Raw genomic sequence first — 13,719 nt, forward strand, 5'->3', positions numbered from 1 at the left:
CTTAATTGCATAATTGTCTTATCAGGTAGTCTGTGGCCACAAGGCTGTGATCTTTTCATATTTTACATGCAGATGCTCCAGAAGGTCGTTAAATTCTTTGCTGTTTAAGGGTGGACTATTGTTCTACTTCGCAATGGCTGGCAAACCCCATGTTGCAAATATGTCATCAAGTTTTTTGATTACTCATTTATGTGTCATGGATTAGAGATCTTTGACCAATGGAAATTGTGAATATTAATTTATTATTACCATTAAATGATGTTCATAGTCAAGTGAACCAAGAAATTGATGGCTACTGTCTTCCAGGTTTGTTTGGGGAGTTCTGACATGTTTAGCTTATGTTGAGTGACTTTGGTTGACAGGCAATTGCATATGTGATAGGCCCTGAACACCTTTTGAACTCTTTCTACAAAGTATGGAAACCCAATTCTGTCTCGAAAAGCTCTCTTTGAAGCAATAGTACCACAATGTCCTTCGAGAGTATCACCTTTTGTCGTAGACTCTCTGGAATCAGGATCTTCGATCTTTGCAGAGTAATTCCTTCCTGAAGTATAGATAATTTATCCTTGAAATTTTTTGTACTTTTGATGTAAATATGTCTTTTAACTTTAGTATGTCACAATCAGGACTCGTAGCGGTGACAATCTGGGCTAACGATACAGCAGCTGGAATACATAACTTATCAATGAAATTGATGTAGGCCTCATCGATTTTGGAGGTAGTGTCATGACCTTCAATGGGCACTCTCAAAGTGTATTCAGCAGGATGTTGATCCTTTCCTTGCTGATGCATAATTGTATAATCATACTCTTCCAATCGTAGTCCCCATCATTCAATTCCAGGAGATATTTAGCCCTTCGGTTTGCTGAATATGGTCAGCAAGGCTTGATGATCAGTCACCAGCATGACCAGTTACCAGCATAAAAGGCTGTTCAGAAGCCCAAACTACTCTCAAACTTTCCTTTTCAGGTTGTGAGTAACCATGTTTTGTTTGAGATAAACCTCTACTAGCATAAGCCACAATATGGCATCTTTCATTTGGGCATCCACAATGCTATACAAGTAGAGCACCTAGCACAACAAGACTAGCGTCAACTGCAATCTAGGAGTGGAGCTTTGTATTGAAGAATGCCATATTGCTTGTTTGATTCTCTTGAAATAATTTTCACATTCTCTTGACCATTTAAAAGAAACATTTTTCTTGGTTAACTTTCATAGTAGAGCACTGACAGTGGCAAAGTCCTTTATGTCTTGTGAACAGTAGCTGGCCTTTCCAAGAAAAGAACATACCAACAAAATATCTTATGGGGATTCAGCATTTGTTAAAGAGTGTACTTTTGCAGGGTCAGGCATCATGCCTCATTCAGAAAATATACGGCCAAAGAATTTCATTTTCTTTTTGGAACTCACACCTGGCGGCATTTAAAGTCAATCCTGCTACACTGAGTAATTAACATACTTGTGTGAGAGCTCTATTGTGTTCCTTCTGAGTAGCTCCAAAAACCAATATGTCATTGATATAATTAAATGCATTCACGACAGGTTGTATGATGCGTTGTATGCCATCTTGAAAAGGTTTTGCAGCCAATGACACACCAAACCTACAAGAAACTGGTGCATCGTTATTGGTGTGCCAGCTTTCTCGTGCTGCCCTGCGCCCCCTAATGATGCCACAGGAGAGCCGTATTTACAGTACAGTGCTCCAATGGCGCAGTGTCCACAGCTGTGTCAGAATTTCTGATTAAGTTGTGGGGCTAAACCGTAGCATTGCTGGACTGGAGTAAAAATTGTGATGCTAGTCCAGCAATTATAGGAGGGACCCAATTGAAAACAGCACAGCGTCACTTTTAACGGCTGCCCTGAGCAGGAGTTAACAAAATGATGCTGTGATGGCACAGAATGGCACAGTGAAATCTTGTAGATTTCACTGTGCCATTTCTGCAGCCCTTTTTGTGAGGGAACGCATACCTTACATACATTTTACCTGGTGCAGGTATAATGTGGTGCAGGGCTTTACAAACCAGTACAATGGAACCATTAGGCCAGTTTGTAAATGAGGCGCTGTGTGGGGGAATGCTTCTGCCACTGTAGCGTCAACAAAAATGATGTTACGGCAGCACAAGGGGCTTGTAAATGAGCCTTTGAGTCTCTTGTATCTAAACAAACCAACATGTGTAACAAAAGTTGTAATATATCTGCAGTTTTCTTTCTGCTCTAACTGATAATCTTTATTCAAATCCAGTCAAGAAAAGATCTTGGCACAATTTAATGGGGTAATCATGTCACAATATGCGGCATGGATGTCGCTCTCGCTTAATTGCTTTGTTAGCTTAGAACATGTCAATCAATGCACAGCTCCTTTATGGTCCTTTTTAGGAAATACTACTGTGGAGAAACCCGTGGTGTTGGATCATTGGAAAGTTCAATAATACAATGCTTTAGCAATGATTTAAGTTCTTTTTCAACAGCTTCTTGTAAATGAAAAGCAACTTGTTGATTTTTCTGAGCAAAAGGACAGACATCCTCATGCAGTTTTACTTTCATAATCTTTAACGTTCCCAAACCATGAATGTAGGAAGTTGGCTCTGTATGTACTATTTCAAAGTAAGAAATAGCATGCACAGAGTCCAAGGGTTCCCCTTAGAGGTAAGATAGTGGCAAAAAGAGATAATACTAATGCTCTATTTTGTGGTAGTGTGGTCGAGCAGTAGGCTTATCAAAGGAGTAGTGCTAAGCATTTGTTGTACACACACAAGCAATAAATGAGGAACACACACTCAAAGACAATTCCAGGCCAATAGGTTTTTGTATAGAAAAATATATTTTCTTAGTTTATTTTAAGAACCACAGGTTCAAGATTTACATGTAATACTTCAAATGAAAGGTTTTGCAGGTAGGTACTTTAGGAACTTTGAATAATGAAAATAGCATACACAGTTTTCAAATAAATCACATATAGCTATTTTAAAACCAGACAGTGCAATTTTCAACAGTTCCTGGGGGGAGTAAGAGTTAGTTAGTTTTTGCAGGTAAGTAAACCACCTACGGGGTTCAAGTTTGGGTCCAAGGTAGCCCACAGTTGGGGGTTCAGAGCAACCCCAAAGTTACCACACCAGCAGCTCAGGGCCGGTCAGGTGCAGAGTTCAAAGTGGTGCCCAAAACGCATAGGCTTCAATGGAGAAGGGGGTGCCCCGGTTCCAGTCTGCCAGCAGGTAAGTACCCACATCTTCGGAGGGCAGACCAGGGGGGTTTTGTAGGGCACCGGGGGGGACACAAGTTAGCACAGGAAGTACACCCTCAGCGGCACGGGGGCGGCCGGGTGCAGTGTGCAAACACACGTCGGGTTTCCAATGTAAATCAATGGGAGACCAAGGGGTCTCTTCAGCGATGCAGGCAGGCAAGGGGGGGGCTCCTCGGGGTAGCCACCACATGGGCAAGGGAGAGAGCCTCCTGGGGGTCACTTTTGCACTGGAGTTCCGATCTTTCAGGTCCTGGGGGCTGCGGGTGCAGAGTCTTTACCAGGCGTCAGGATCTGGGAAGCAGGCAGTCGCGGTCAGGGGGAGCCTCGGGAGTCCCTCTGCAGGCGTCGCTGTGGGGGCTCAGGGGGGGCAACTCTGGCTACTCACAGCCTCGTAGTCGCCGGGGAGTCCTCCCTGAAGTGTTGTTTCTCCACAAGTCGAGCCGGGGGCGTCGAGTGCAGAGTAGCAAGTCTCACGCTTCCGGCGGGAAACGCAGTCGTTTTAAAGTTGCTCCTTTGGAAACAAAGTTGCAGTCTTGGGTGAACAGGGCCGCTGTCCTCGGGAGTTTCTTGGTCCTTCTAGAGCAGGGCAGTCCTCTGAGGATTCAGAGGTCGCTGGTCCTGGGGAAAGTGTCGCTGGAGCAGTGTCTTTAGAAGTGGGGGAGACAGGCCGGTAGAGCTGAGGCCAAAGCAGTTGGTGTCTCCGTCTTCTCTGCAGGGTTTTTCAGCTTAGCATCCTCTTCTTCTTAGGATTCAGGAATCTGAGTTCCTAGGTTCAGGGGAGCCCCTAAACACATAATTTAGGGGTGTGTTTAGGTCTGGGAGGGCAGTAGCCAATGGCTACTAGCCCTGAGGGTGGCTACACCCTCTTTGTGCCTCTTCCCAAGGGAAGGGGGTCACATTCCTATCCCTATTGGGGGGATCCTCCATCTGCAAGATGGAGGATTCCTAAAAGTCAGAGTCACTTCAGCTCAGGTTGCCTTAGGGGCAGTCCTGACTGGCCAGTGACTCCTCCTTGTTTTTCTCATTATCTCCTCCGGCTTTGCCGCCAAAAGTGGGGCCGTGGCCAGAGGGGGCGGGCAACTCCACTAGCTGGAATGCCCTGTGGTGCTGTAACAAAGGGGGTGAGCCTTTGAGGCTCACCACCAGGTGTTACAGCTCCTGCAAGGGGTAGGTGATAAGCATCTCCACCCAGTGCAGGCTTTGTTACTATCCACAGAGTGACAAAGGCACTCTCCCCATGTGGCCAGCAACATGTCTCGAGTGTGGCAGGCTGCTAAAACCAGTCATCCTACATGGGTAGTTGGTTAAGGTTTCAGGGGGCACCTCTAACGTGCCCTCTGGGGTGTATGTTACAATAAAATGTACACTGACATCAGTGTGCATTTATTGTGCTGAGAAGTTTGATACCAAACTTCCCAGTTTTCAGTGTAGCCATTATGGTGCTGTGGAGTTCGTGTTTGACAGACTCCCAGACCATATACTCATATGTTTACCCTGCACTTACAATGTCTAAGGTTTTGTTTAGACACTGTAGGGGCACAGTGCTCATGCACTGGTGCCATCACCTATGGTATAGTGCACCCTGCCTTAGGGCTGTAAGGCCTGCTAGAGGGGTGACTTACCTATACTGCATAGGCAGTGTGAGGTTGGCATGGCACCCTGAGGGGAGTGCCATGTCGACTTACTCGTTTTGTCCTCACCAGCACACACAAGCTGGCAAGCAGTGTGTCTGTGCTGAGGGAGGGGTACCCAGGGTGGCATAAGATATGCTGCAGCCCTTAGAGACCTTCCCTGGCATCAGGGCACTTGGTACCAGGGGTACCAGTTACAAGGGACTTACCTGGATGCCAGGGTGTGCCAATTGTGTAAACAAAAGTACAGGTTAGGGAAAGAACACTGGTGCTGGGGCCTGGATAGCAGGCCTCAGCACACTTTCAAATCAAAACATAGCATCAGCAAAGGCAAAAAGTCAGGGGGTAACCATGCCAAGGAGGTATTTCCTTACACAACCCCCCCCCCCAAACGAAAGAGGATGAGACTAACCTTTCCCAAGAGAGTCTTCATTTTCTAAGTGGAAGAACCTGGAAAGGCCATCTGCATTGACATGGGCAGTCCCAGGTCTGTGTTCCACTATAAAGTCCATTCCCTGTAGGGAGATGGACTACCTCAACAGTTTTGGATTTTCACCTTTCATTTGCATCAGCCATCTGAGAGGTATGTGGTCAGTTTGAACTACAAAGTGAGTACCAAAGAGGTATGGTCTCAACTTCTTCAGGGACCAAACCAGAGCAAAGGCCTCCCTCTCAATGGCACTCCAACGCTGCTCCCTGGGGAGTAACCTCCTGCTAATGAAAGCAACAGGCTGGTCAAGGCCATCATCATTTGTTTGGGACAAAACTGCCCCTATCCCATGTTCAGAGGCATCTGTCTGCACAATGAACTGCTTGGAGTAATCTGGAGCTTGTAGAACTGGTGCTGTGCACATTGCTTGTTTCAGGGTGTCAAAGGCCTGTTGGCATTCTACAGTCCAGTTTACTTTCTTGGGCATTTTCTTGGAGGTACGTTCTGTGAGGGCTGTCACTATGGATCCATATCCCTTCACAAACCTCCTGTAGTACCCAGTCAAGCCAAGGAATGCCCTGACTTGAGTCTGGGTTTTTGGAGCTGCCCAGTACAGAATAGTCTGGATCTTAGGCTGGAGTGGCTGAACTTGGCCTCAACCTACAAGGTGTCCCAAGTAAACCACAGTTCCCTGCCCTATCTGGCATTTGGATGCCTTGATAGAGAGGCCTGCTGATTGCAGAGCCTTCAGAACCTTCTTCAGGTGGACCAGGTGATCCTGCCAGTTGGAACTAAAGACAGCAATATCGTCAAGATAAGCTGCACTAAAGGACTCCAACCCAGCAAGGACTTGATTCACCAACCTTTGGAAGGTGGCAGGGGCATTCTTTAAACCAAAGGGCATAACAGTAAACTGATAATGCCCATCAGGTGTGGAGAATGCTGTCTTTTCTTTTGCTCCAGGTGCCATTTTGATTTGCCAGTACCCTGCTGTTAAGTCAAAGGTACTTAAGAATTTGGCAGCACCTAATTAATCAATCAGTTCATCAGCCCTTGGAATGGGATGGGCATCTGTCTTGGTGACAGAATTAAGTCCTCTGTAGTCCACACAAAACCTCATCTCTCTCTTTCCATCTTTGGTGTGAGGTTTGGGGACTAAGACCACTGGGCTAGCCCAGGGGCTGTCAGAGTGCTCAATGACTCCCAATTCCAGCATCTTGTGGACTTCCACTTTGATGCTTTCCTTAACTTGGTCAGACTGTCTGAAAATGTTGTTTTTGGCAGGCATGCTGTCTCCTGTGTCCACATCATGGGTACACAGGTGGGTCTGACCAGGGGTTAGGGAAAAGAGCTCAGCAAACTGTTGCAGGACCTTCCTACAATCAGATTGCTGTTGGCTAGAGAGGGTGTCTGAATCGATCACTCCATCAACTGAGCCATCTTTAGGGTTTGATGAGAGGAGATCAGGGAGAGGTTCACTCTCAGCTTCCTGGTCCTCATCTGTTACCATCAACAGATTCACATCAACCCTATCATGGAAGAGCTTAAGGCGGTTCACATGGATCACCCTCTTGGGGCTCCTGCTAGTGCCTAGGTCCACCAGGTAGGTGACCTGACTCTTCTTCTCTAGCACTGGGTAAGGGCCACTCCATTTGTCCTGAAGTGCCCTGGGAGCCACAGGCTCCAGAACCCAGACTTTCTACCCTGGTTGAAATTCAACCATTGCAGCCTTTTGGTCATACCAAAACTTCTGGAGCTGTTGGCGGGCCTCAAGGTTTTTACTTGCCTTTTCCATGTACTCTGCCATCCTTGAACGTAGGCCAAGTACATAGTCCACTATGTCTTGTCTAGGCTCATGAAGAGGTCTCTCCCAGCCTTCTTTCACAAGAGCTAGTGGTCCCCTTACAGGGTGGCCAAACAGAAGTTGAAAGGGTGAGAACCCTACTCCCTTCTGAGGCACCTCTCTGTAAGCGAAAAGCAGACATGGCAAGAGGACATCCCATCTCCTTTTGAGTTTTTCAGGGAGCCCCATGATCATGCCTTTTAATGTCTTGTTGAATCTCTCAACAAGGCCATTAGTTTGTGGATGGTATGGTGTAGTGAATTTATAAGTCTCTCCACACTCATTCCACATGTGTTTCAGGTATGCTGACATGAAGTTGGTACCTCTGTCAGACACCACCTTCTTAGGGAAACCCACTCTGTTAAAAATACCAATGAGGGCCTTGGCTACTGCAGGGGCAGTAGTCGACCTAAGGGGAATAGCTTCAGGGTATCTAGTAGCATGATCCACTACTACTAGTATGTACATGTTCCCTGAGGCTGTGGGAGGTTCAAGTGGACCCACTATGTCCACACCCACTCTTTCAAAGGGGACCCCCACCACTGGAAGTGGAATGAGGGGGGCCTTTGGGTGTCCACCTGTCTTACCACTGGCTTGACAGGTGGTACAGGAGACACAAAACTCCTTGACTTTCTGGGACATGTTGGGCCAGTAGAAGTGGTTGACTAGTCTCTCCCACGTCTTGGTTTGTCCCAAATGCCCAGCAAGAGGAATATCATGGGCTAAGGTCAGTATGAACTCCCTAAACACCTGAGGCACTACCACTCTCCTAGTGGCACCAGGTTTGGGATCTCTTGCCTCAGTGTAAAGGAGTCCATCTTCCCAATAGACCCTATGTGTTCCAGTTTTCTTGCCATTGGACTCTTCAGCAACTTGCTGCCTAAGGCCTTCAAGAGAGGGACAGGTTTCTTGCCACTTACACAACTGCTCCCTTGAGGGTCCCCCTGGGCCTAAGAGCTCAACCTGATAAGGTTCTAACTCCATAGGCTCAGTTCCCTCAGAGGGCAGAACTTCTTCGTGAGAAGAGAGGTTCTCTTTTTGTTGTTGTGTTGCAGCTGGTTTCCCAGTTGTCTTTCCTTTTCTCTTGGTAGGCTGGGCCCTTTTTCCAAGCTCCAGCTCTACTTTTTCACCCTGAGCCTTGCACTGTGCCCTTGTCTTGACACACACCAGTTCAGGGATACCCAGCATGGCTATATAGGTTTTCAGTTCTACCTCAGCCCATGCTGAGGACTCCAGGTAATTTCCAAGCAAACAGTCTACTGGGATATTTGAGGAGACCACCACCTGTTTCAGGCCATTGACCCCTCCCCACTCTAAAGTTACCATAGCCATGGGATGTACTTTAGTCTGATTGTCAGCGTTGGTGACTGGATAAGTTTGTCCAGGCATTATGGGGGTTATTACAACTTTGGAGGAGGTGTTAATCCGTCCCAAATGTGATGGATATACCACCAGCTGTATTACGAGTTCCATAGGATATAATGGACTCGTAATACGGCTGGTGGTATATCTGTCACTTTACCGTCACTTTTGGGACGGATTAACACCTCCTCCAAAGTTGTAATAACCCCCTATGTTTCTAAAAGTTGGAATACTTTTTAAGAATCTAAAACTAGTTCTAGAACCTAATTCAAACTTTCACAAAACTTTTAAACTATAAAAGAAATGCTAACAGGGACTAACACAAGGCCCTAGCAGGACTTTTAAGAATTTAGAAAAATAGCACAAATTGCAAAAATCAATTTCTAATGACAATTTTTGGAATTTGTCGTGTGATCAGGTATTGGCTGAGTAGTCCAGCAAATGCAAAGTCTTGTATCCCACCGCTGCCACCAATGTAGGAAGTTGGCTCTGTATGTACTATTTCAAAGTAAGAAATAGCATGCACAGAGTCCAAGGGTTCCCATTAGAGGTAAGATAGTGGCAAAAAGAGATAATACTAATGCTCTATTTTGTGGTAGTGTGGTCGAGCAGTAGGCTTATCAAAGGAGTAGTGCTAAGCATTTGTTGTACACACACAAGCACTAAATGAGGAACACACACTCAAAGACAATTCCAGGCCAATAGGTTTTTGTATAGAAAAAAATATTTTCTTAGTTTATTTTAAGAACCACAGGTTCAAGATTTACATGTAATACTTCAAATGAAAGGTATTGCAGGTAGGTACTTTAGGAACTTTGAATAATGAAAATAGCATACACAGTTTTCAAATAAATCACATATAGCTATTTTAAAACTAGACAGTGCAATTTTCAACAGTTCCTGGGGGGAGTAAGAGTTAGTTAGTTTTTGCAGGTAAGTAAACCACCTACGGGGTTCAAGTTTGGGTCCAAGGTAGCCCACCGTTGGGGGTTCAGAGCAACCCCAAAGTTACCACACCAGCAGCTCAGGGCTGGTCAGGTGCAGAGTTCAAAGTGGTGCCCAAAACGCATAGGCTTAAATGGAGAAGGGGGTGCCCCGGTTCCAGTCTGCCAGCAGGTAAGTACCCACGTCTTCGGAGGGCAGACAGGGGGGTTTTGAAGGGCACCGGGGGGGACACAAGTTAGCACAGGAAGTACACCCTCAGCGACACGGGGGCGGCCGGGTGCAGTGTGCAAACACACGTCGGGTTTCCAATGTAAATCAATGGGAGACCAAGGGGTCTCTTCAGCGATGCAGGCAGGCAAGGGGGGGGGCTCCTCGGGGTAGCCACCACATGGGCAAGGGAGAGGGCCTCCTGGGGGTCACTCTTGCACTGGAGTTCCGATCTTTCAGGTCCTGGGGGCTGCGGGTGCAGAGTCTTTACCAGGCGTCGGGATCTGGGAAGCAGGCAGTCGCGGTCAGGGGGAGCCTCGGGAGTCCCTCTGCAGGCGTCGCTGTGGGGGGTCAGGGGGGGGCAACTCTGACTACTCACAGTCTCATAGTCGCCGGGGAGTCCTCCCTGAAGTGTTGTTTCTCCACAAGTCGAGCCGGGGGCGTCGGGTGCAGAGTAGCAAGTCTCATGCTTCCGGCGGGAAACGCAATCGTTTTAAAGTTGCTCCTTTGGAAACAAAGTTGCAGCCTTGGGTGAACAGGGCCGCTGTCCTCTGGAGTTTCTTGGTCCTTCTAGAGTAGGGCAGTCCTCTGAGGATTCAGAGGTCGCTGGTCCTGGGGAAAGCTTCGCTGGAGCAGTGTCTTTAGAAGTGGGGGAGACAGGCCGGTAGAGCTGGGGCCAAAGCAGTTGGTGTCTCCGTCTTCTCTGCAGGGTTTTTCAGCTTAGCAGTCCTCTTCTTCTTAGGTTGCAGGAATCTGAGTTCCTAGGTTCAGGGGAGCCTCTAAATACAGAATTTAGGGGTGTGTTTAGGTCTGGGAGGGCAGTAGCCAATGGCTACTAGCCGTGAGGGTGGCTACACCCTCTTTGTGCCTCCTCCCAAGGTGAGGGGGTCACATTCCTATCCCTATTGGGGGGATCCTCCATCTGCAAGATGGAGGATTCCTAAAAGTCAGAGTCACTTCAGCTCAGGTTGCCTTAGGGGCTGTCCTGACTGGCCAGTGACTCCTCCTTGTTTTTCTCATTATCTCCTCCGGCCTTGCTGCCAAAAGTGGGGCCGTGGCCAAAGGGGGCGGGCAACTCCACTAGCTGGAATGCCCTGTGGTGCTGTTACAAAGGGGGTGAGCCTTTGAGGCTCACCACCAGGTGTTACAGCTCCTGCAAGGCGGAGGTGATAAGCATCTCCACCCAGTGCAGGCTTTGTTACTAGCCACAGAGTAACAAAGGCACTCTCCCCATGTGGCCAGCAACATGTCTCGAGTGTGGCAGGCTGCTAAAACCAGTCAGCCTACACGGGTAGTTGATTAAGGTTTCAGGGGGCACATCTAAGGTGCCCTCTGGGGTGTATGTTACAATAAAATGTGCACTGGCATCAGTGTGCATTTATTGTGCTGAGAAGTTTGATACCAAACTTCCCAGTTTTCAGTGTAGCCATTATGGTGCTGTGGAGTTCGTGTTTGACAGATTCCCAGACCATATTCTCTTATGGCTACCCTGCACTTACAATGTCTAAGGTTTTGTTTAGACACTGTAGGGGCACAGTGCTCATGCAATGGTGCCCTCACCTATGGTATAGTGCACCCTGCCTTAGGGCTATAAGACCTGCTAGAGGGGTGACTTACCTATACTGCATAGGCAGTGTGAGGTTGGCATGGCACCCTGAGGGGAGTGCCATGTCGACTTATTTGTTTTGTCCTCACCAGCACACACGAGCTGGCAAGCAGTATGTCTGTGCTGAGGGAGGGGTCCCCAGGGTGGCATAAGATATGCTGCAGCCCTTAGAGACCTTGCCTGGCATCAGGGCCCTTGGTACCAGGGGTACCAGTTACAAGGGACTTACCTGGATGCCAGGGTGTGCCAATTGTGTAAACAAAAGTAAAGGTTAGGGAAAGAACACTGGTGCTGGGGCCTGGTTAGCAGGCCTCAGCACACTTTCAAATCAAAACATAGCATCAGCAAAGGCAAAAAGTCAGGGGGTAACCATGCCAAGGAGGCATTTCCTTACAATGAAACAATGAAGAAAATTGACTTACTATCTCGTGATGAGCATTCCTGCTGTAGTACACTGAAATTAGTTCCAGATCAGCAGCTGTTCTGAAACTGAGCAAGCAGGCACTTGTTGCTGTACCTTGAAGTGCGTTGACTGGTGCTTGGACGTTTGTCTTCTTATATTTCACTGTCGACATAAATAAACCTTTATTCTTCATGGGTGTTGAAGCAGCCCAAGTGGATACTTTGGTCTTTGACAGCGTGGACCGTGGTAAAGGAGACAGTTCATTGTACTTTTCTTCAGGCATTATATTGAAGATGAAAGATATCGAACAACCATTTATTTTCCGTGTCATCTTTGGACAGTGTTTGTATGATTTCGTTATTTTGACATGTCACCTTTTCGTTTTCTGACTTTCCAATTGAATCGTCACAATCATTTTCTTCCCTTTCACTTATTATTGAGGCTGAAGAACTGTTGACGATGATTTAGATGACAATCAACTTTGTTTAGTATCTATTACCTCAGCTGATGTCTTGTGAGTGCCTGTCAAACATTGCTTATGGAAAATTCTGGCAGACATTTTGGGGCATATTTATACTCTGTTTGCGCCGGAATTGCGTCGTTTTTTTTTACGCAATTCCGACGCAAAACTAACTCCATATTTATACTTTGGCGTTAGACGCGTCTAGCGCCAAAGTCCATGGAGTTTGCGTCATTTTTTAGCGTGGACACCTACTTTGCGTTAATGATATGCAAGGTAGGCGTTCCCGTCTAAAAAAGTGACTCCGAGGCATGTGCGCCGTATTTACACTCCCGGGCAAAATTCACGCCCGGGAGTGGGCGGGTCAAAACAAAAATGACGTACGCCCGCTTTTGCGCCGTTTTTTAGCGCCTGGACAAGGCAGGCGTTAATGGACCTGTGGGCTCGGAAGGAGCCCAGAGGTGCCCTCCCATGCCCTCCCATGCCCCCAGGGACCCCCCCCTGTCACCCTTGCCCACCCCAGGAGGACACCCAAGACTGGAGGGACCCATCCCAGGGACATTAAGGTAAGTTCCGGTAAGTATTTTTTTTTATTTTTTTTGTGGCATAGGGGGGCCTGATTTGTGCCCCCCTACATGCCACTATGCCCAATGACCATGCCCAGGGGACAGAAGTCCCCTGGGCATGGCCATTGGGCAAGGGGGCATGACTCCTGTCTTTGCTAAGACAGGAGTCATTTCTATGGGGGTTGGGAGTCGAAAAAAATGGCGCAAATCGGGTTGAGGCGAAACATTTGCCTCAGCCTGACTTGCCCCATTTTTTGGCACCCAAGCTCCATATCCCCCTACGCGGCGCTGTCTGGTGTACGTCGTTTTTTTTCACGCACACCAGGCAGCGCCGGCGGCTAATGCCGGCTAACGTCATTGATTAAATATGGCGCCCGCATGGCGCTTCAGAATGGCGTTAGCCGGTGCTAATTTTTTTGACGCAAAACTGCGTTAGCGCAGTTCTGTGTCAAAAAGTATAAATATGGCCCTTTGTCTTCACACCATAACGCACATATCACACTTGCTTTTTTCTTAGCTCTGCACATCGTCACAAAATGGTTCTCTTTATCACAGTATTTTCATATTAGAAGAATGGTAGGACACTTTCCTTCATGTGGAATCACAAATCCACGTTTGAAACACAACTTCTTTTTGCATATAGACATCACTTTGTGTCCTTCAGTCTTTTGTTTCGAGTTACTTTTCACATTCATGACTGTCTCGCTCTGGGCACCACCAGCCTCCATGTTGGCATCTTGTCTCTCAGCACTTTCTTCCCCTCTAGCAGCCATCAACAGTCACACCCAACTAGGAGGTTCTCTCATCAACATCTTCTGAAGGAATCGGACAAGCATCCATCAATCACTGTAAGACGCATAGCTTCTTTATCATTAAATTCATTGAACTTACAGTGCTTACAGAACTTACAGTGTTTGATCACTGAGTGAAGTCTTTCCACAAATTCATTGATTGTTTCATCAACTCTTTGATGTTCTCGACTGAAAACATATCGTTCATAGTCGATGTTTGATTGAACTTGAGCT

Source organism: Pleurodeles waltl, chromosome 9, assembly GCF_031143425.1.
Source record: "Pleurodeles waltl isolate 20211129_DDA chromosome 9, aPleWal1.hap1.20221129, whole genome shotgun sequence".
NCBI classification, from domain to species: Eukaryota; Metazoa; Chordata; class Amphibia; order Caudata; family Salamandridae; genus Pleurodeles; species Pleurodeles waltl.